Genomic DNA, 22,527 nt, shown 5'->3' with positions numbered 1-22,527 from the left:
GGATTTTGCACTTATGGGACATGACCTAAAATTGTGGGTACTTAAAAGGTTACCACATGGTGCCATTGCTATTGGCCCAACGACCACACTAAGAAGCCAGGGCTGAAAAGACTACTCCAAAGGATGTACCCTGAACTGGAACTGATGGCCTACCTCCCTCTTTGAAAACTATTAGGTTTAATACTAGCCTAGCAGACATCACTGTTTGGGAAGCACTGGAAATGAACACTTCTGAGGCAGCAAGCACTATTCAGTATAATATGAACTATATGTGTATTTGTAACTTTTCAAGTAGCCACATTTGAACTTTAAAAACTAAAGTCAGAAGTGGGGATGTAGCTCAGTGGTAACACGTGTGCTCAGCATTCACAAGGCCCTGGACTTAATCCCCATCACTTCAGTGAATAACTAGAAGTTTAAAAAAGTGAAGTCGATTTTAGCCACAGTTTATTTAAGCCAATCATATAAAAACATTAGATCAACATGTATTCAATATAAAAATTATTGCGACTGTTTATATTTTTGGTACCGTCTTAAAAATCTGTTGTGCGTTTTGTATTTATAATATATCCTTTTGGACCAGCCGTGTTTTCAGTGCTCACATATGGCTAGAGGCTGCTCTACTAGTTAGTGGTGTTCTAAGGTCATCATTCTCATGACCTCTATGCTTTTCCCTGTATATCCTTGAATATGACCCAGTTTCTAATACTTTCTTATTCACACCAAATCCTTCCATTCTATACTCTGGAATTCATAGTCTCATCAGGAGAAGTAAAAACGTCTCCTCTGTTTTTTCATCTCCAAAATGTTCCTTTCAACCTATTGCTCTGGGGCTGGGGATATAGCCTAGTGGCAAGAGTGCCTGCCTCGGATACACGAGGCCCTAGGTTCGATTCCCCAGCACCACATATACAGAAAACGGCCAGAAGCGGCGCTGTGGCTCAAGTGGCAGAGTGCTAGCCTTGAGCGGGAAGAAGCCAGGGACAGTGCTCAGGCCCTGAGTCCAAGGCCCAGGACTGGCCAAAAAAAAAAAACAAAAACAAAAAACAAAAAAAAACAAAAAAAAAACAACCTATTGCTCTGACAGAAACTAAGTTCTCTTGTAGGACTCTGTTTTCTCTCTGGGTATTGAGGTTGAATTGATGTCATCCTTCATCCCCATTGCTCCATTCAGGTCCTTTCTCCTTCCTCTCCTCTCAAAGAAACCATTTATTTGGATTAGATGACAATGTATTACCTTACCTCCTACCTTACATAAACAGCACACTGTTCACTGTAGTCTGGCTACTTTCATACCTCAGTGTCTGCATGATTCTTTGGTCTTCTCACTTCCACTCATCTTTTCCTTTATCCTTTCAAGCTCAGTACCCATACACCAACACTTCAACACCATTTTACCCACCCATACCCATTGGCTGATCCAATCTCATATTCCTTTCCTCATAGCATTATTCCTTATATCACCAATACTAAGTTCCACAGCCTATAACTATAATCTATCTGCTATACATACCCTTGCTTCTTTTTCCCCATTACACTTGCTGGTAACTAGAAAGGTGGTAAATCCTCCCCATTACCCACATATCCTTACCTAAACAACTAGAGGTGATATGGGAAAATGTACAGTCATGCGACTGGTCTCAATTAAAATATTTTTACCCCTTAAATCATTCCAGAATAATACCTCCTTAGTTAATAAACATATCATTGAGAAATCAGAATCTATCTGAAGACAGCTAGTTTCTCTAGCTGCTCCTGTTCAAGGCCAGTACCTTGGCTTGAGAATTGGAGCCCATCCCTTCCTTACTGAAAGCCTGATCTGTGAAATGTCATACCCTCTCTTCACATTATCCTTTTCTTTTTCTTAACAGTATATAAGCATGCTGGGTTACTCCCAAGTTAAACAAAACCTCACTGTATCCTAATATAACCTTTCCAGTTAACACCCTATTTCTCTGTGTTCCTTTCTAAGGAAACTTTATCCCCAACTATTATCTCTCATTCTATCTATAACACTCCTAAGGTTTTCACCCTTATTTCTGTACTGGAAGAATTTGTTTGGCAAGGTGGCCAATGACTTTCATCTTGCCAAAATAACCAATTCTCGGTTCTCATTTTACTCTTGATGCCATTTAATACAGTTGATTACTCCTGCTTTTTTCAAATGCCTTTAGTTGGTGGTAGTGATCACTCCATTCACTGTACTTCGATGCCTTCTTTATCCCTTCCCAGTTTGTATTTTTATTGGAGTACTCTCAAAGCCATTCTTGGTCCTTTTCTCTATCTAATTCACTTCTATATAGCTTGATATAGACTGGGAAAGCTACAGTTTAATAATGTATGTCTGTCTTAATTCCATACAATTTCTATTAGCCCCATCTAATCAACCTAGATATCCAATGATGATCTCAAATTTAACATGGTTAAAATAGAACTTTGCATTTCAGTTTCAATTGTATTCCTCTCAGTCTTCTTCCAGTTAAAGATAATATTATTCACTCCTGTATCCAGTCCCTCAGCAAGCCTCACAGCTATCTCCAAACATATCCCAAATCCTGCCACCTCTTACCACAACCATCATCACTGTAGACCAGGACAATATAATAATCTCTTGATTGGTCTTCTGTGCTAGCCACCAATCTGATTTCCTTGCTCTTATTCTGTTCTACAGTTTTCACCTGTGTTAGTCACCCTTCCTTTGCTGTAACATAGTACCTGAGGTAAACAACGTAAATGAGGAAAGGTTTTGACTCACAGTTTCATAGGGTTCAGTCCACTGCCATATGATTTGCTATTGCTGGGCCTGGGTAAAGCAGAATATCTGGTCAGGAGTACATAGTAGAGCAAAGATGCTCACCTCATAAAAGTTGGAGGTCAGGTAGGCAGGCAGGAACCAACTGTGCCCATTAAGGGCATGGCACATGTGACCTCCTTCTTCCAACTAGTTCCCAACTCCTAAAGCTTCTACCACTTTCCAGTAGCCCACTGCACCATGAATTCTTCAGTGGATTAACCCACTGATGAGGTTATAGCCTAATAATCCAATACCTCCCAAAAGCTTCACCTCTGTACCCTGCTACATTAGGGACTAAATCTTCAACATATGAGTATTTGAGGGATACTTGAGATCTAAGCCATAGTATCACCCTTCAGTCTATTCTTTACAAAGTACCAGGAATGATTGCTTTTATGACCACAATAAAATTCAAGCTCTGTATCCTGACTTTTTAAGTACCACTACTTGGAACTATCTATTTTACCCATCATTCTCTCCCCCTTGTTACTATTCTTGGGCTACATTGGCTTTGTTTCCATTTTTCAAGTATGCCAAGCTTGTTCTGGTCATGAAGTTGTTGCCTTCTGTCTGAAACACTCATTCCTAAGATCTTCAAAGGGCCTGGCCAACTCCTAGGTAAACAAATCTTCTTATTTCAAATAATTCCCATTAAACATCTCTTCTTTTACACAGCTAGTTTTCATTACACTGATAGCTATCTAAAAGTTATATGTTTATTAAGTTATTGATTGGTTTTGGCCTAGTTTTCACTCATGAACCAAGAATTAAGTACTGTAACTTAAAAAAAAAATCATTAGTTGTTCTACTCACTATTGCCTCTCCTGTGTCTAGAATAGTACCTGGCACACAGTGAGTACTGCATGAATGAGTTAGAAGATAGATTAAATGACTGGCCAAATGAGAATTGGTTGCTTAAGTTGTCTTTCAGTGCTCACTTTAGCCATACTGAACCAAAGTCTTCAAAGAATAACTAGTCCATGCTAGGTAGCATAATACAGAAATGCTCAGCGATCCCTGCTAATCAGTGAACTTGCCTATTTCTATCAACTGTTCCTAGCTATTAGTTTCTGCTGCCCAGTCTCCATCTAACTTAGCTTACAAGGGCTTGCTTTTAAAAAGAATTTTCTTTGCCTGCTTTGCCATCTCCTTTCTTGGCTTTTCTTTCCTTAACAAGCACAACAGCATGCTGCTGCATCTTCAAAGAGTAAATTAATTCCGTCCGCAAAAGGGTCAAGTGCTAGAAAGTGCATAGCCACGCAGTTTGCATGGCAGGATACAGAAGATATGATGCTAATAAGATTCTAAGATGAGAACAGCAGACTGTCTCTCGGGATTCAGATGAAGGGGTCTGTAAATTTTAAAAGAAATGGTCTCCGAAAACTAATGATGTCTGCTTTCCAATTCATTAATAATGTGGAGTGGGGAGATGGGAGTGAGATCCAGGCCATGCTTTGAAATATCAAAATGTAACGAGGAAGAAAACAGTAAGAGTGATCTCAATGGGGTCATAAAGCTGGGAGAAGGAGGCAAACTGAAGATGTGGTGGTGCTATATGGAAAGGAAGGAATTAATCCACCCCATGTGTGTATATTTATGTGCATATAGTACCTTTATCTATACATGAGTAGAAAAAATACTGCAACATTGATAGGGTTTTTGCAATTTTCATATATAAGGTGACTCTGAGAGAATATTTCAGGTATTATAGAAACACATCTAAGCTCTCTGCCTTAACATATTTACAAACCTTGCCTTTCACCTCTTTGTATTGCATACAAGAAACTGAGTAACAGGAACCTCAATCTTGTTTGTAGTTAATAGTGGAAGAAAAAAAAAACCCTCAGGCAAAGCCTAATGAACCAAGAGCAATTCTGAGCTCTCCTCTGTAATATCTGCCGAGGCAGTGTCTTTCCAAGGGCTCCTGGACATATCGTGTGACCTTGCTGCTTTACATCATTAAAATTTCCCATTACTGGGATAGTGTTTGCATGGAGGGGCCGTTGTGCAGATATTATGGCTGGGTTTCTCCCTGCTGCATTCAGAATTTGCACTAATAGAATGCCTCTCTGCGTGAACAGTTCCCTCGAGCTAGGAGGTGTACAGCAGCAGGAGAGTTTAGCTTTGGCTTTTATTTTGACAAAGCTATTACATTTTGCAGATTGAGGTTATGGTCTTCCCTCCTATCTCTGTATTTTATCTGCATGATATTTTCTGATCTCCCTTTTAAACCCCCATTAGTTACGATTGAGGCTCTAGGGTGGTAGCCTGCCTTGGAGCCGTGATATCGTCAGCTTTTCTTACAAGCCACTAAATAGACTGACGGATTCGGTGGGGTTCAGTCATGTGGAACCTTTTCAAGGGGCCTCGCCTTAGAAAGGAGACCCTGGTGTGCCAGACGGGGATGGGGTGAAGGGTTACTGTGCCACCAAAGAGACCAACCATCTTAAAAGCAAAAGTATAACCTCATTCTTTGGGATTAGAGATTCCATTAGCCATGCCTTCCTTCTGAGCTTCTTTCTTCCACAAGTGGCCTGTTTCACCACGAAGCTGTGGAAATGGGCAAAACTGGTGGCATTTCCTAAACCCAGGCACCTCCTCAATTTCCTAAGAAGACTGTCCCAAACTTTTCTGCAAACTTTGTTTCATCCATTGGTCACACTGTTATCACATTCATGCAACTCTGACTTTTTTTTATTTTAGCAGAAAGTCCTGAACATTCTACCATAAACTGCAATCCAGTTGTACAGGAGAGATTTCTACACCAATTCTCCCGGTCCCCGTAAATCTAGCTGATCGAGAGGTTTTGAACCCAAAGCTACTGCTCTAATTTCAATAGCCAGATAGTAGGATAGTATGAACATTTCTTTCTTCACAGCTTTCCTCTTTTCAGCAAGACGGCGAATGTTTCCCCATACAACACTTCTGAAGCTGGGAGGGTAGCACGTGCTTCAAATACTTCACTTTGTTCACCTCTTGAATGTGTGGGACGTGGCAGCCTAGAGTGGGGGCTGTCACAGAGAGGGGGATTGTAGAGGTGAGGAATTTATTTCCCCAGGAAATCTCATTAGTGATGCAGTGCCTGTTTTTCATTGAGGTTTCTGCTCCTTGGCTTTGTTTTCGGCTGAGTAACAGAGCCTGCAAGCCGTCTGGTGACTCACAAAAGGTCACGCTGAGAGTCCAGGGCATGGACCAGAGCATGCTGCCTACCTATGATTGATGTGTATTAAAGCTGTCTTGAGCCACTCATAAACACAGCAAGAATCCTGTTCTCTTTTCATCAGTGCTCTTGACTGAGACTTGATTTACTGTTTTGAAATCAGCTGCTCCTTCTGTCCTCTACAATAGCTTCTTTAATAGCTTGTCATAACAGTTGATGACAATTTGGAAAAGCTCACATATTCAATATAGTTTTTAAATTGACTTTGCACTATTCCAGGTACCAAGGCTTTATAAACAGTCTAATTGTTCCCTGAGTGTTTGCTGACCTGAAGGAAAGTGTTGATGAATCAGACTCTTCTTTTCTATCTATGGGGGTATTGAGATGTGTATTCAATATTGTAGCAAATCACTGCTGAAAATTGGTTCCTTGTCCCTGAGGCTACTTACCGCCAAAGGTGAAATGGCGGAAGTACCTGCCAAAGAAGACCAACCAACTCTGCTATTTCTTGATGAGATTGCCGTAAAATTTGAATTGAGAACAATTGAAACTGTATCTGAGTTGTAACCGACAGTATCATTCTTATTTTGGTCAATCATTATTATTCTCATCTATACCCCTTGACTGGATTTTGTCAGTTTGAAACATATGCCTGTATGATAAGTTGGGCTAAGGATGTAGCTCATTGGTAGAGCATTTGCCTAGCATACTTGAAGCCCTAGGTTTGATCTTTAGCAATGATGTCACTATCACTGAGACAGTCACAAAATATTAGAAATGTGTGCCCCAAGTACGTAAGACTTATCTGAGACACAGCAATAATGGAAAATAAATCTCTATTCTGATCAACTATTTGTGACTGCATGCATTGAACTGCTTCCCAATGGCCATTTCTACATCTATGTCCAGGAATGCCCCCTGGGATTTTCACAATACCTACCACCCTGTTTGACAAGGAACAGCAACCATTCAGAATGGATTCACTAGTCACACAGATCCAGCCACAGCAGCTAGTGCCATTGAACCAGAACAACCAACTGAACATCATCCCTGCTTCAGCTCCTTAATCTTCTCCACATCTTTAAATACATGGCCTAAGTTCTCCTTCTTTTTTGAAGACTTGTTCTTATATAGTCTTATTTCTTGATTCTGAACTCCTGTCATACTTTTACAATGATTCCTCCCAATTATCCCTATATGATTATTATTCTACTTTTTATATTCTCCACAGCATAATGTTGTATGCATACAGATATTTCAAAAATATTTTTAAACGTGGGATGTTTTGGTTAAAAATACTCAGAGATAATGTTTGAAAATGCTGCATTTAGTATAGTGCTAACTTGAATTTTCTTTATGAGCTTGGTATTCAGATATCCTATTTTCTTTCAGAAGAGCCATCTGAAAAAAGTTACATTTCAGCAAAACACTGTGCTACCACTGTACTGTCTCCAGTGTCTTTTCGAATATAAATTTTCTTCATATAACCTGCATTTTTTCATATAATGAGGAATTCTGCTCTGTCTCATTCATTTGAAGTAGAATTGTAAGATTTGCAATAGCAAAGGAAGAGTTCAATTTTTACCAGACTCTATAAAGAGTTTTATATATTATAGTTCTTCTTTTGTGTATTAGGTCATAGTTTCATATTTTAAAAGCATATATAATTTCTCTTCAAAGCAGAATATATATATATGTGTGTAGATATATGTATACATATATATGTATATATGTAGGGAGGGAGGATTTATAGAAAGCCCCCAATGTTTGGCTTTTTGTTTAAAGTATGGTTTGATTATTTGAAATGTAGAACATTATTTTTCATCGATAGGACTATAGAAAGAGTGTCAAGGTTTCAGGGCAGCTCTACAATGAGTTATTTTCAAGGCCTCCAGTGAAAGGAGAGGGCCTAGACTTTCCCAAGGAGGAGTTAGGAGAGAAGAGTAGAGATGGATTCTGTGCGAAAGAAAGACTTTGAGGGCAGAACCTCCAAAATATAGGTCATTGTCTACAAAGAATGGCTAATGTATTTGTTTGTAAAGGTGGAATGGAGTGTCAGGAGTCACAGGAAATGTGAATAAGTAGGGAATTACCAGTTGTTTCAATGATGATTAGCCATACAGAATGGTACCACATCAAAGCAGAATTAGGAGAGCTAATTCTATTCTGGCTCTGCTACAAACTCTCTGGTGGACCTTGAGTATGTCACTGCACCTCTTTGAGACTGTTTTCTTATCTACAACATGAACAATCTCATTTTACATGCATCATTTCAGATAGAACATAGTATAACACTCATCTTTCTGATAAGGCTGTCTCTACTCAAACCTGCTTGTCCCCTTTATACTGCCTCTGCATCTTACATTATAGCATTCTGCTTAATTCAGCCTTTCCTTGCAGTCAGTTGCACAGGGTAACAGTAATAGAATGGAGAGGAGGAAACAGTCCCGTCTAGTTACCACAGCCCTTATTTTATTTACTCTATAAATATGCCCATGCTTATTCTTTGGAATCCTCTTGAGAGCAAAGATGATGCCTTCTTTTGTTTATTCTTATAATGTATTTTAAAATAGTATTTCAAAATAGTTGATGAAGAGCATGATATTGGCATCTTGAATTATAGATTTATTCCTTTAATATTTCTGAATGCATAGCAGAATGCTGCTACTTGTGTACATACTTGTGCAAGTCAATGCTAATTGTTTTTGTGACACTACCAAAATTAAGGCAACCTGCGAATATATTAATTTGGTTTGCATTGTATATGATTTCATAGTGAACTGAAAAGTCTCTCCATTACCTACTTCTCTGCCTCCTCCTCTCTCCCCCCTTCCTGTATAACATGTGCATACATGTGTGCTTATGTATACATATGTGTATATGTGTGATTATCTTTCCTTACCAAAATATAGATGGCATTGTTGATTCCTATCAACATTCAACCATTAATATCACTACTTGCCTGAGCCTGGTATCTGTAACCCCAATACCGATTACCTAATAGCCATTAGTAGTTTTTTTTTAAAGATTAACAATGGAATTATATTGTCAGATAAGAGTACTGGTAGTACTCTTTGAATACTTGAGTAAATATTTTCAAGCACATATTTTTCTATTTGACCCCTTAAAGACTACAGAGCAACTTCCAAACATGCTTTCATAAGCAACTGAACTACTGTGTCACTGGATGCAGGAAGAGGTGCACATAATGTGTTTTTTAAAACATGGGCTAGGCATGTAGTTCAGTGGTAGAGAGGGTTTGCCTAGCATGCATGAAGCCCTGGGTTTCATTTCTTACCACTACATAAACAGAAAAGGCCAGAAGTGGCGCTGTGGCTCAAGTGGTAGAGTGCTACCCTTGAGCAAAAAGAAGCCAGGAATAGTGCTCAGGTCCCAAGTTCAAGCCCCAGTACTGGCAATAAAATAAAATAGTGCCCACCAGATCTGTCCTTTTATTCCATAGTATTATATCTAAAAGAGATATTTCCTAGGTTATGTGTTTTCTAAAATATAAAAAATATGGAACTCTTCCCTATTCTGAATGATTAGCACAGCCGTGCTCAAAAATTTAATAAATACTAATAGAATAAGCTAATTTAACCTGTGAGCATATATTTAAATCCTAAATAAAACAATTTAGTAGATCAAGTTCTGCACTGCTTTTCTTTTTTTTTTTTTCTTTTTCTTTTTTTTTTTTTGGCCAGTCCTGGGCCTTGGACTCAGGGCCTGAGCACTGTCCCTGGCTTCTTCCCGCTCAAGGCTAGCACTCTGCCACTTGAGCCACAGCGCCGCTTCTGGCCGTTTTCTGTATATGGGGTGCTGGGGAATCGAACCTAGGGCCTCGTGTATCCGAGGCAGGCACTCTTGCCACTAGGCTATATCCCCAGCCTCTGCACTGCTTTTCTAACTGATACAAGACTCAATTTATTGATTGAGTAAAATTAATTTCTGGAATGCAAGGATAGTTTAACATTAGGTTATCTTTTTTCTTAATCTATTACATTATTAGAATAAAGTAGAAACCATCTTTAAAATACCAGAGAACAGGGGCTGGGAATATGGCCTAGTGGCAAGAGAGCTTGCCTCGTATACATGAGGCCCTGGGTTCGATTCCCCAGCACCACATATACAGAAAACAGTCAGAAATGGCGCTGTGGCTCAAGTGGCAGAGTGCTAGCCTTGAGCAAAAGGAAGCCAGGGACAGTGCTCAGGCCCTGAGTCCAAGGCCCAAGACTGGCAAAAAAAAAAAAAAAAAATACCAGAGAACAGTTTGCTAACAGTTACTTCTAATTAAATGCAATTTTAAAAATACTATAGCAGGCCAAGAAAAGAGGGGAAAACCTTCCTTAATAGGAAGTTGTAATAGAGAATCTATAATAAACTTTATTTAAAGATTTTTTTTGGCAGAAACTGTAAGCTATAACTCCACCATTGGTTTCCCTCGGTTCCTTTAGTAATATAAATGCCGTTTGCAGCCAAGCTCATGGCTGTCTTGAATAAAATCTCCTTACCCCTTTTCCTGGCTCCTAAGTTGAGTCATATGACTTGCTTGGCTAAATTTGACCAATGGGATATAAAGGTTTCAAGAGCAACTTTAAAGAATAAGTCGATAAGGATGACTTTCAGAAGCCCACAATTTCAAGTTACAAAGGCTGTATATATTATGATGCCAGATGTGTAAAAGTTAAAAAGCATACAAGTTAAAAAATATAACCAAGAGGTGTGCATAAAAGTTATAAAAATGTGGGAAACATGCATGAGAATAAAACACACCAATATCATAGGGAACAGGTGGTGTGTTAGCTATACTTAAGACATGTTATATCCTTTGAACTAACAAAAAGCAATAGCAAAAGAGTCCTGACTTCCCCAGCCTGGTAAACAGTTAACAGCTATTGAACTTGGGTCACATTAAATGACCCAATGATAAAATTAGGTCAAATATTTTATGTGCTTTCCTATGTATATAAAATAATACATAGTTTTTTAAAACTTCAGTTAAATAAGGGCCTGAAACAAAAGGTAGTAAAAAATAAAGCATCAGAAATGAATATACAAAGAGGAAGGAGAAATCCCAGACACATTGCTTTGTTCATCTCAGACTGCAGGATGATTGAACATATATAAGCCCCAGGGCTTGGCCTAATTGCCTCCTTCCCAAGTAAATAAATGTCCCAAAGCAAAGGCTAAAGGGAGTGCTTTTGATTTGTCTTATCCCAGAGATTGTTCTATGAAGGAATCAATTTAAATGCTGTGTTACTAGCAATAGATTATTAAGCAACTATAATCAGAGTAAAATTACCCTTATACCTTTGTTTACCAGGATGACTTTTTTTTATGAATTTCTTAATAAAGATGAATCGAGATAATAAAGGTAAATTGAGGAAATAATGCAGCATACTTATAAACAACAGAAAGCATTGAATGCCTAGCAACAAACCTAACATGAACTATACAAGACCAGTATAGAACAAAGCTAAAATATTCTGGAAATTATAGAACAAAACTTCAATAAATGGGAACCTAAATGAGAATACTCACTAGTTTAATAGTATTAATTCTCTCAAACTTTTTCTATACAGTATAAAGAATTCTTAATAAAATGTTACCTTATAAACTAATTCATCTAAAATAGATTCTCCAAAAACAGTGTTTTAAAAAGAGAAGGAAAAGTTAGTCATGTCGGTGCTATAAGTGCATTATAAAGCTTTAATAATTGAAACAGTGTGGTGTTGATGGAAAATAGAAAAAATACAAGACATTCAAAAAATAAATATATGACCATTTAATATAAAAATTATGTGTTAAGTCAGTAAATGTAGTAAAAATAATATGTGTACATAGTACAAAATGATTATGCCCTATATAATTTATAAATGTAAGTGACTTAAACAGCTGCATATAGTGAACAACAAAATTATGAAACTTTCAAAAATACTGTAGAAAAATAGATTTCTATGGTAAAGAAATACTTCTTAAGCTAAAATAAACAAACAATACCCAGAAGTCACAAATGAAGGCTATACAGGTTGGATATCATAAACGTTGAAACAAAGAAAAAAATATGTTTAACATATATAATTAAGAAAGTTGAACTGTTCGTCTCCATTTTTTACCTCTTAAGCTGCTTTACTTTCTGATGCTATGTTAGATATGTTACAGGTCAATAGCCACTAAATTATTCCAGGTATCTGATAAGAATGCAAATGGGAACAAATTTCAAAACATTTTGCATTTAAATACAAAAACATCTACAATGTGGGTATTCTTTGGTCCAGCAATTCTACTTCTATATGTCTGTTCTTACTAATACATTTGTCTACAAGGAGACATTTACAAGTATAACCAAATAATTTCCATACAACCTAGTTCTTTTTACATGAGTTCAACACAATATTGTATGTGTACGCAGCACAAGACAATGCAGGTTTTATAGAGAACAAAATGAGCTGTATATATGCTCATGGAAAGATATCTTGGTATTAAGTGGAAAAAGCAAGTCGCCGAAAAATGTCTAAAATATAATCCTATTCATGGAAAAGCATAATATAAATACATATATGTATGAATAGTTGCATATATCAATATAAAATATAAATGCCAATTTAAAAGTATAGGGCATGTATACCAAATTGTTAATATTTTTAACTTCTCTTTGTGGAAAACAAGAGTTTGCCGGATGAAAGTGCATATTTCCACTTTGTTTCAGCCTTCTGCAAGGAGAATATCTTCATGGGTTACCTTTTATAATTAAAAAATATAATGTCCCCAAGGTTACCCTCTCCAATGTCAGTCTTACTCATTTGTATCCTGAAATGCTCTCTTGGGTGGCAGAGAATAAGAGGCAGTAATGGCCAGTGTGCTGGGAATTGCATTTAGAAAAAGCATTGTGCTAGGGAACATTAGTCAGCCACGTGTGTGCCCCATGGAAGAAAAGGTTGAGAACCATGTTCATGCCCCATTGTTTCATTTCCTCCCGCAGTATGCAGAAACAAAAGAAGCCTCATGTTGCCTTTACTGTGGTCGCAATATGTCAGAAGTGCAGAAGGGGGATTTTTTGCAGTGTAGACACATTTCACACCCACAGAATAGCTCTTTGTGCTGCATTCTGAGTCATTTTAAATAAATAAATGCTTCCCCGCTAACATCAAATACAGTGAAATAAATTGCAGGAGTCAGGGTGCATAAATGAGTTTGCTGGCAAGCCTTTCTTTCAGCTCTCATGTGTGGATCAGAAAATGTAAGATAATACATAGTATACTGACCTCACCTTTGCAGGCATTTATAAACCTTTCCTTGTGTGCATTTCTTTTCAGTTGCACAGTACTGTTTCTTTGTAATTTATACACAAATGTGCTCATACTAAGACATAAGAACACACACACACACACACACACACACACACACACACACACACACACACACACACTACCTGTCTCAATCCCAGGCTTTTTCTGGATAAGCATTGCTTGACCTTGCATCTATTGGCCATCAACATCCTTTTAATGACTACTCAGGATTACAACTCACTGACCCATGGGCTAGCAACAACCTTTTGGGGCAGCTCTGCTTAAATCAGACTCCCTTCTTTTTCTCCTTTTCTTCTTGATTTAACATGATAGTTGATAAGGTTTGAAGAAGAGAGTTAGTTCCATTCAAATGTACTAACAACAATACTAAATAACCAAAATAAGGATAATGATGACTAATGTTATTCAGTACTTGCTAATTTGCCAAGCAACATTCTGGGCATGTTATGGGCCTCACTTAATCTCCACAACTTTACAAGGCAGGTACTATCATTATTATTCATCAGTCCATTTTAAAAATGAGGAAAATGATACAAAAAAATTAAATAACTTGTTCAAATATCATACAGCTATTTAAGTGCCAGAAGTGGAACTTGAGGACAAAAACAAGTGTAATGATGTTCCAAAATCCGATCAGGCTGGTGTACTATCTCATAACTACAATCTGAGATACTTGAGTTATTTACCTGAGATCAAGAGGATCACAGTTTGAGGCCAGCCTGGCAAAAAGTTGGAAATCCCCATCCCAGCCAATAAAGCTGGATGTAATGACATGTGTGTAATTCCAGCTACACAGAAGTTTAAATAGGAGACCCACAGCCCATGCCATCCCAGGCAAAGATGTGAAAGGCTTTTTTCAAAGTAACTAAACCAAAAAGGGCTTGGGGTCATGGTTCAAGTGGTAGAGTACTTGCCTAGCAAGTATGAGGCAAAAATCTAATCAGATTTTTTTTTTTTTTTGCTTAGGGCAAGTGAAGATAGTATTTTTAAGGTATAAACAGGTAAAATTACTCATTCTTCATAACCCTGGTCACAGTTATATACAACTCTTCTCTTTTCTTTATTCATGCCAACATAAGGTTATATGTTCATTTACATAGTGATCTCATGTTTTGAGTGTATAGCCATGTCTCCCAGAATTTTCTTGTCCATAATTTCTTCCTTTGTATGGTTCTGAGTTAGGATTGGACATAAGAGAAATTTGTGTGGGATTTGTAAGGGAAAAATAAAGCATCGGGGGCTGGGAATAATATGGCCTAGTGGTAGAGTGCTAGTCCTGAGCAAAAAGAAGCCAGGGACAGTGATCAGGCCCTGAATTCAAGCTCCAGGACTGGCAATACATACATACATACATACATACATACATACATACATACATACATACATACATACATACATACATACATACGTGGTGAAATTACTGACTAGTACTTTAGAAGAAGAAAAAGCATCAGGCATCATTATACTGTCACTGTAGCAGTGTGTGTCTGGGGCGGGGGAGGTGCATGTGTGCATACCTGGCTCACCTTGTGGCACCTAGCCCACAGATTCTCCATTCCCACAGGATTCCTTCCTTCAGCTTCCACTCCTACTCAAGTCCTGCTTCATAGTCTTGGAGCAGAAGTGCCAGTTTCTTCTGAAAGGTCACCGGTGTTGTAAAAACTTGAAGGAAGTAAAAGAACCATCTGGCTTCCAGTTTGTCTTCCTGGGTTCCAGTTTGCCCTTGGAATGATATGAATTTCATGTCCATCTTTCCTTCTCAACTGCCAGCCCCAGAGACTTTAGCCCTCATTCTGATGCAGAAGCAACAACCCTACATAGACTGTTTCACCCGCTTTTATAGCTACATAATGCCACCTATAATAAATTGTTTATTTTGTGTGACTAGAATATGAATATAGCATAAGGAAAAGAATGCCACTAGAAGTTCTAATTCTCTGACCAAACCCTGAATAGTAGTGTGTTCATTTTTTTGGATAGCTTTTGTCTTGTTTTGATTTGGTTTTTGTCTAGATATAATCATTCACAACTTGTTTCTTTTGCTGACTTATCATGGTGATTCTTAAAAATAAATAGGTTCCTTCACTTGCTGCCATCCATTTTTCTATGCGTGTTTACATATTGAAAAATATAAATTTATATATGAGGTATAGAGCACATAGCCCAAGTTTTCTTAATTTATTATGTTTATTTTTGATATTTCTTCTAATTCTTCCAGACAGCTTGCATTAACAAACTTATTTCCGATTTTTCCTTGTATTAACAAACTTGTTTGTTTTCAGAATTTTTCATAGATCCATGTATGATCTACAACTGCAAGACATCTTGCTTAAGTACACTATACTTTCCCCACCAAGTTGGCCATCAGTTATTTTATATGTTAAAATCTGGGTTTTCTATCCTATGAACGATCTGTTTGTTCTCATGGTAATACAGTGTTGATTTGATTATAAAACTTTATATGTTCTTATATATAGTAAGACAAAAAAATATACCCACACACATACACTGTTCTCTTTTCATGTTTCTAGATTATTCTGTTGGTCCTATTGCATTATTATCATGATATGTTACTGGGTTCCACTTATTCTAATTTTGCTTATCTATTCAGATATGAGATTACCCTTTTAAAAGCATATGTGTGTGGGTTGTAGGGTATTTTCAGGGACATTTTAATTTTAACATATCATTTGGGATATTAATAAGTGACCAACAGAATAGAAAAAGAAGAAAGGATTCCATGTTCACTCTTGCAGCAGCTTTTCTTTGGTTGACCTCCAGGTCCTGAGATAAATTACTCTCTGCACAACTGACCTGCGGTCTCTCATGTCTTTCTCTTCAGCATGTTTATTATTTCATTACATACTCATTAATGGGAAGGACCATCTGCTATGATGTTTTCCTATGACAGATTTAATTAGACATTCATTTGGTGCTAAGAAAATAGACATAAGTATCTAATATAAAGTACTCCTCCAAATACATTTTTCTGGATTCAGTAGGAAATATGTACTAATTTTGTTCATCCCCTAAAAAAATTAATATTTATACCATGTTACAAACATAACTTTGACTCCACAAAGACCTCACTAGGAATTCAATTTTTTTCGTATATATCAACCACAGTGATTTTAATATATTAGTAAGTTCATGTTAAGTTCATTCTGTGAGCGGATGTTGTCATTAAAAGAAATCAAATCTGCTACTTCACATGTCCTCTAAATATGTAGATTTGCTATTTGAATTATTAGAACAAGCAGGGATCTGTGAATTTATAATTTGCACAGTCTGTTTGCTATGAGGTAAAAGAAAAGGTTCTTAGTTCTTCTCACTTGCCTTTGTCAAAGACAAGTAGATACAAGCTTGTGGGGCTAACTCCAGGCTCCTGTTGGAAGGGCTCAGAAACAGAGCAAGGACGTTCAGGGGTCGTAGAATCCATAAAGGCAAATTGGTCTTCGCCTGCCTCAAGCTGTGGTGTTAATATTAGTAGACAGGATGCTGTCGAAATGTGAGGGGGAGAACTATAAAAAAAAGTGATATTTAAATTGGTATGAAGCTTGAATTGAGCCCTTTTCCATTATTTTAGAATCATTACTAATATGAGCGAAGCAGAGAGAAACCTAAACCCAATGAAAAGCTGTAGGAAGCTATAGAACGCATGAAAATCCCAGCTGGTGAAAAAAAATCTATCACGTTGGCAAAACAGTATGAGTGAAAATCTTTTAAACATGCATCAGCTGCAGGAGCTGAATGTTGAGAAGTACAAGATTAAGATGGTGCTAGGGAGAACTCGGGAAGGCGGTGGGGGGGGGGGGAGGGCCACTCAGGCTTCACTCCTCTAAGAAAAGCCTGCCGGTCCCCCCTGAGTCATGCCACCGTGAGGGTGATGAGCTACCTCAGCAGCTGAAAAAGTGTATTTCCATAATATGTATATCAGAAAGCATGGCAGATATGTCACCCTCAGCTCCCTGAGTAGAGTATACTCTAAAATGAAGATTCCATATTAATTGTATTGCTCTATTATTAGAGTTATAACAAGTCTAAGTGGTATTTTTTTTTTTTTTTTTTTTTTGCCAGTCCTGGGCCTTGGACTCAGGGCCTGGGCACTGTCCCTGGCTTCCTTTTGCTCAAGGCTAGAACTCTGCCATTTGAGCCACAGCGCCACTTCTGGCCTTTTTCCATGTATGTGGTACTGGGGAATTGAACCCAGGGCTTCATGTATACGAGGCAAGCTCTCTTGCCACTAGGCCATATTCCCAGCCCCTAAGTGGTAAATTCTTTTGAATCCATTGTCCTTCATACTAGGCTGGTGATGCCAAAAAGCGATAACTGAGGCAGAAAATTTGACTAATATTTCTTGATTGCCTACTATGTGCAAAACTACCGGCATGGTCTTGGATTTCCAGGAGTAAAAGTTCATATTTTGTGAGGGAAATAGGCAACTTAAATACCACCAAGACAAACTATAACAAGAACAACAGCAGAGGCATAGAACTTGGTCCAGGGAGGGTAGAAAGTAAGGATGAATAAAGATGGCATTTGGGCAAAGATAGTTTATATAGCATTCCGTTGTCATTTAGGAGATCTCATCCTGACTGTATTATTAACGAGCTTCTTAACCTTCAGTGAGTGTCTGAGCTTTTGTTTTCTCATCTGTAAAGTGAAGGAGTTTTACTACAATAATCTCTCAGGTCCTCCTTCCGAACAGTCTCTTTAATTTAGCAAGAGTAAAGGGATTCTCAAATTTAAACCTTAGCCAGACAGGGTGGCAAACATTGATAATCCCAGCTACTCTGGAAGGGAAGGGGAGAGATTGGGAGAATCATGATTCGAGATCAGCCCAGGCTAAAAGTTAGGAAGACCTTTATCTCAACAAATAGCTGGGTATAATGGGTCACATCTGTGATCCCAGCTAATCTGGGAAGCATAGGTAGAAAGATCACTGTCTGAGGCTGGCCTCAGACCAATAAGAGATACTATCTCTATAGAGCTCAAGATCTGTGGGTTTTAACATATCTTGGGCTTCTGGGAAGATAGTCACAATTAAACTCCCAGTTTGAATTATTTAATATATGCTTTATTAAAATATACTCATTTGTTTCTGTGAGCTAACAGTTTTACACCAACCTGTTGATTTACCAGCCTTAGTTTGTTCTTTATAAGATTATAATATTAATTTTCCTTTTTTCAGTTGGGAATTGGGAAAATTATAGTCAATAAATTTTTGATAGCTGAGCTTCAAATTTAACTTTCCCAAATATTTTCCATAATCTTCAAAATAAAAATAAATTAGTATTAATATTCATGTTTATTGTTTTAAGCCCATTTATACTTTATGGGGACATTTCAGAAAGTAATAAGTAGAGGCTAGGGGTTCAGTGGTAGAACACTTATTTAAGTATTTGTGAGGCCCTGGATTCAATCCCAGCACTGTAAAACAACAAAAAAAGAGTGATGTAACCTCACAGTGGGTAAAGTTGTGCACATGTTGGGGGAAGCTGTAAGGCCTAACTGCTCATCTTCCCCTCTACAAAGACAGGATGGCATGCCTACTCTGGAAGTCAAAATGTTGCAATACCAGCATGCTGTTGGACATATGGACATAAATAACAGAAAAAATCGCCAAAATACGTGAGAGTGGTTGACTCTGGAGAGTGGAAGTTGAGGTAAGAGCTGATATGCAGCTGCTATTCCCTTTGGAATTCATAGACTTTTCAAGAACATTTCCTTAAAAATATTAATAAGAATAAAAATTAGGCACTAGTGGCTCAAACCTGTAATCCTAGCTACTAGAAAGGCTGACTTCTGAGGATGCATTTTGAAGGCGATCGAGGTAGGAAAGTCTATGACACTCTTATCTCCAACACACACACACACACACACACACACACACACACACACACACACACACACACACAGAAGTTGAGTCGTGGCTTTCAAGTGGTAGAATGCTAGCTAAGGAACAACACCCAGGCCCTGAGTTCAGGCCCCAAGACTAGCGCAAAAGGGAACAAAAATTAGATGATCAGCATTGCATTGAATCTGAAAAAGCAATTGATTAGGGATACTCACTTGTTATAGGAAATGATGTATAATCAAACCACTGGAATATGAAGAACAAAGGATTCAGCACACAAATAAGTGGCGAAGAGACAGTCTGAAGCATCTTGTTATGGAGTAAAATGTTTTATCCATGAAACACTACTGGTATGTTTTGTGGTCTTGTTAACTTCTCTACTCTTAGTGTGTTGTGACATGGGAATAATCATTTTTACCTTTCTCATTAGGTTTGGTTTGAGGACTCATGGTGATACATGTGCTCTCAACTTGCTTAATGTTCAGAAATATAACTTTGACATTGTTAGACTCTGTTTTCAGTATAAAACATATTTTTGTATTTTCAACCACTAAAAATAACCTCTTAAATTTATGTCCAGTTGCTTCGGACAGTGTCTGCCGTTGCTGTTTGAGTTCATCTACAGTTATTAATATTGGCTAGTAGAATTCAATCATTATGGATGATGTTTACACTAAAGTAGTAATTCCATGTTTTTATGTTAGATATTGATCTAAACATGTGACTGATTCTGATAATAACCTATCATTATAAAGACAGAATGGATCATTTTAACCTGCTATTGTGGACATATAATTTCTGTTTCCCTTTTGTTTAGCGGACCTCTTATCTTGGCCTCTAGGTTCTTCTACAGAGTAGACAAAGGTTTTGAAGTCTAGGGAGACGATCATTTACATTCACAAGAGCATTTCCCTAAGGATTATTACAAACAAAGGCAAAGCACCACTGTGAGTCAGGACACAATTCCAGTGACTATGCCACTCCTTACTCAGAATAAAAATATGTCACAGTCATGGGTATGTGATGTATTCAGGTCTGTACCAACAACTGTGAAGACAGACCAAAAGGAAGAAACACACAATTTGGTGAATATTAAGTGTTATCACTTACATCATAACATTCTCAATGATAACTTTGCAAGGAGGGGCTGGGAATATAGCCTAGTGGTAAAGTGCTCACCTCCTATACATGAAGCCCTGGGTTCAATTCCTCATCACCACATATATAGAAAAAGCCAGAGTGGCACTGTGGTTCAAATGGTAGAGTGCTAGCCTTGAGCAAAGAGAAGCCAGGGACAGTGCTCAGGCCCTGAGTTCAAGTCCCAGGACCGGCAAAAACAAAACAAAACAAAAACTTTGCAAGGAAAGTTTATGGTGACCAGTAAGTTGTAGAAATATGACTCAAATCCAGGTTCAAGGCTGAGAGATATTTTTCCTACCATATGTATTGCACCTGTAACAGCTATCCCAACGAGTGTCTTCCTGGAGAATATTGTTATAATATGTTGCTTTATGAAGTGCTTCCCTTAGCTGGCCAATTTTTTTTCTACATGTTATTTCACATCAAAAAACTAAGCCTAGGAGACTTGCTCCATTACCGTATATCAGAGATCAGAAAACTTTTCCGTGAAGGAATAGTCAGTAAGTCCCTGTTACAAATACCTCTGATAGATGTAAATGATATCTATGTGAGCATTATGTTCCAATAAAACTTTATTTATGAAGGTGGAAAGTAACTGTAGTATGTATGGCCTGTATGCTACAGCTTGGCCAGTTCTTAAGCTATACCAATGGTAGTCATTTTTTAAATATTCAAGTGCATTTAGTTTCAGAGCATTCTGTCTCCTCTAATTCTGAAAATCTTCCTAGTTCTTTATCCATGGAAGCCTCATGATTTACTACAAGTCAACCTTGGAGAGAGGTTGTGAGGAAAGGACCCAATCCTGCATCCATCATGGTGAAATTTGTATCATTAGAAGAATATATATAAAAGGCCTCAGAAAAGTCAGAATTGGTGCCCCACTGTGTGTATCAGAGATGGCCCCATAGTAAGAAATCTCATACAGAGAATGGGCTCTAATTTCACAAGATAAGAACCTCGTTTCCCATGAAGGGCTCAGTTGGAACTATTGATTACATGGTGAACAAGATGAGATTGACAGCACTGAAGACACCAGTATCTAAATTCTGTGCAGAGAATATTGTGCTAGTCAACTGCGCTAGTATTACTTGCTATGCTGATAGGTGTCTTGGTTTTAAATCTCCCACAACTCTATACCAAATTATTCATGTTGTCCTTATTTTCCTATTTTTCTTTCCTTTCTGGCATTTTAATTTTATATGTGTTTGCAGCTGCTTGAGAAACACTGAGCCACCTTTCTAACTTGGCTAAATCAGGGGGAGTAGGCAGGTTGTGATTGGAATCTTAATAACCTGTCAAAACAGAGCATTTAAATCCTGTTCATGTTATTTTCTTTCCTTCCCATGGAACACAGATAGCCAGGAAGACAAATAGGAGAGGCCCCTTGGTATTTTTCCTTGTTTGTGTGATCCTGAGGGTTTTGATGAACTGGCCTTTGCAAGTTACATTGAGATTGTTCAAGCCAGCTTTGGCTGGGTCTGACTTGTTTAATGATTTGGCAAGGATCCAAGGCATTGGAAATCAAAACAAAACAAAACATAAAAGAAAAAAACCCTCAGATCAGATCAGCATACATCATAACAATATAATCATTCAGCGTCTTATCTGGTTACTTATTATAGGTTGTGCAGTGATTGAAATGGAAATAATTTACTCTGGCTACTTCGTGCTACTGTTAAATCATTTATGTGCTGTGAAAGGAATTGCAAACTGTTGAGACTCAAAGATCCCCTAACTGCTTTCTCCCATGGAGCGTTCCACAACCTCCCCAGTACTATTTCATATTTTAAACATTTCCTTCGAATGTGAGCTTTATTATCTATGTTCAAATTCAGCAAGCCTTACTTGTCTAGATAGATCACCATCGAGAAATACAGTAATGTGAAATAAAGCTACTTCTGACATTTTTATGGTGTATGATATATGATATAACGTGATATATTAAGCTCTTTGTAATAATTTTTTATTTTTGAAATAGCTGATTCTTTGGGGACCATTTAATACATAATTCCATAGATTTTAGTGATATTAGGTATTTTTCAAATATCATTTTAATTGAGCTTCGGGTGCTTTTTGTCCCCATCAACTGTGAATCAAATAGGAATCTGTCAAATCCTGTTGGATGACAAATCATAGGCCAAGAAAAAACTGGCTTACAAGTCATGCCCAAATACAAATAAGATTTAATCCCTGCCTTCAAGGAGCGTACAGTTTAATAAGGAGAAAAAAAGTATACCATAAAGTATAAAATGAAGTTTAAAAAAGT

The sequence above is a fragment of the Perognathus longimembris genome, chromosome 10 (assembly GCF_023159225.1).
Source record: "Perognathus longimembris pacificus isolate PPM17 chromosome 10, ASM2315922v1, whole genome shotgun sequence".
NCBI lineage: Eukaryota > Metazoa > Chordata > Mammalia > Rodentia > Heteromyidae > Perognathus > Perognathus longimembris.
The sequence above is the reverse complement of the archived record's forward strand: the minus strand, read 5'-3'. Positions refer to the sequence as shown.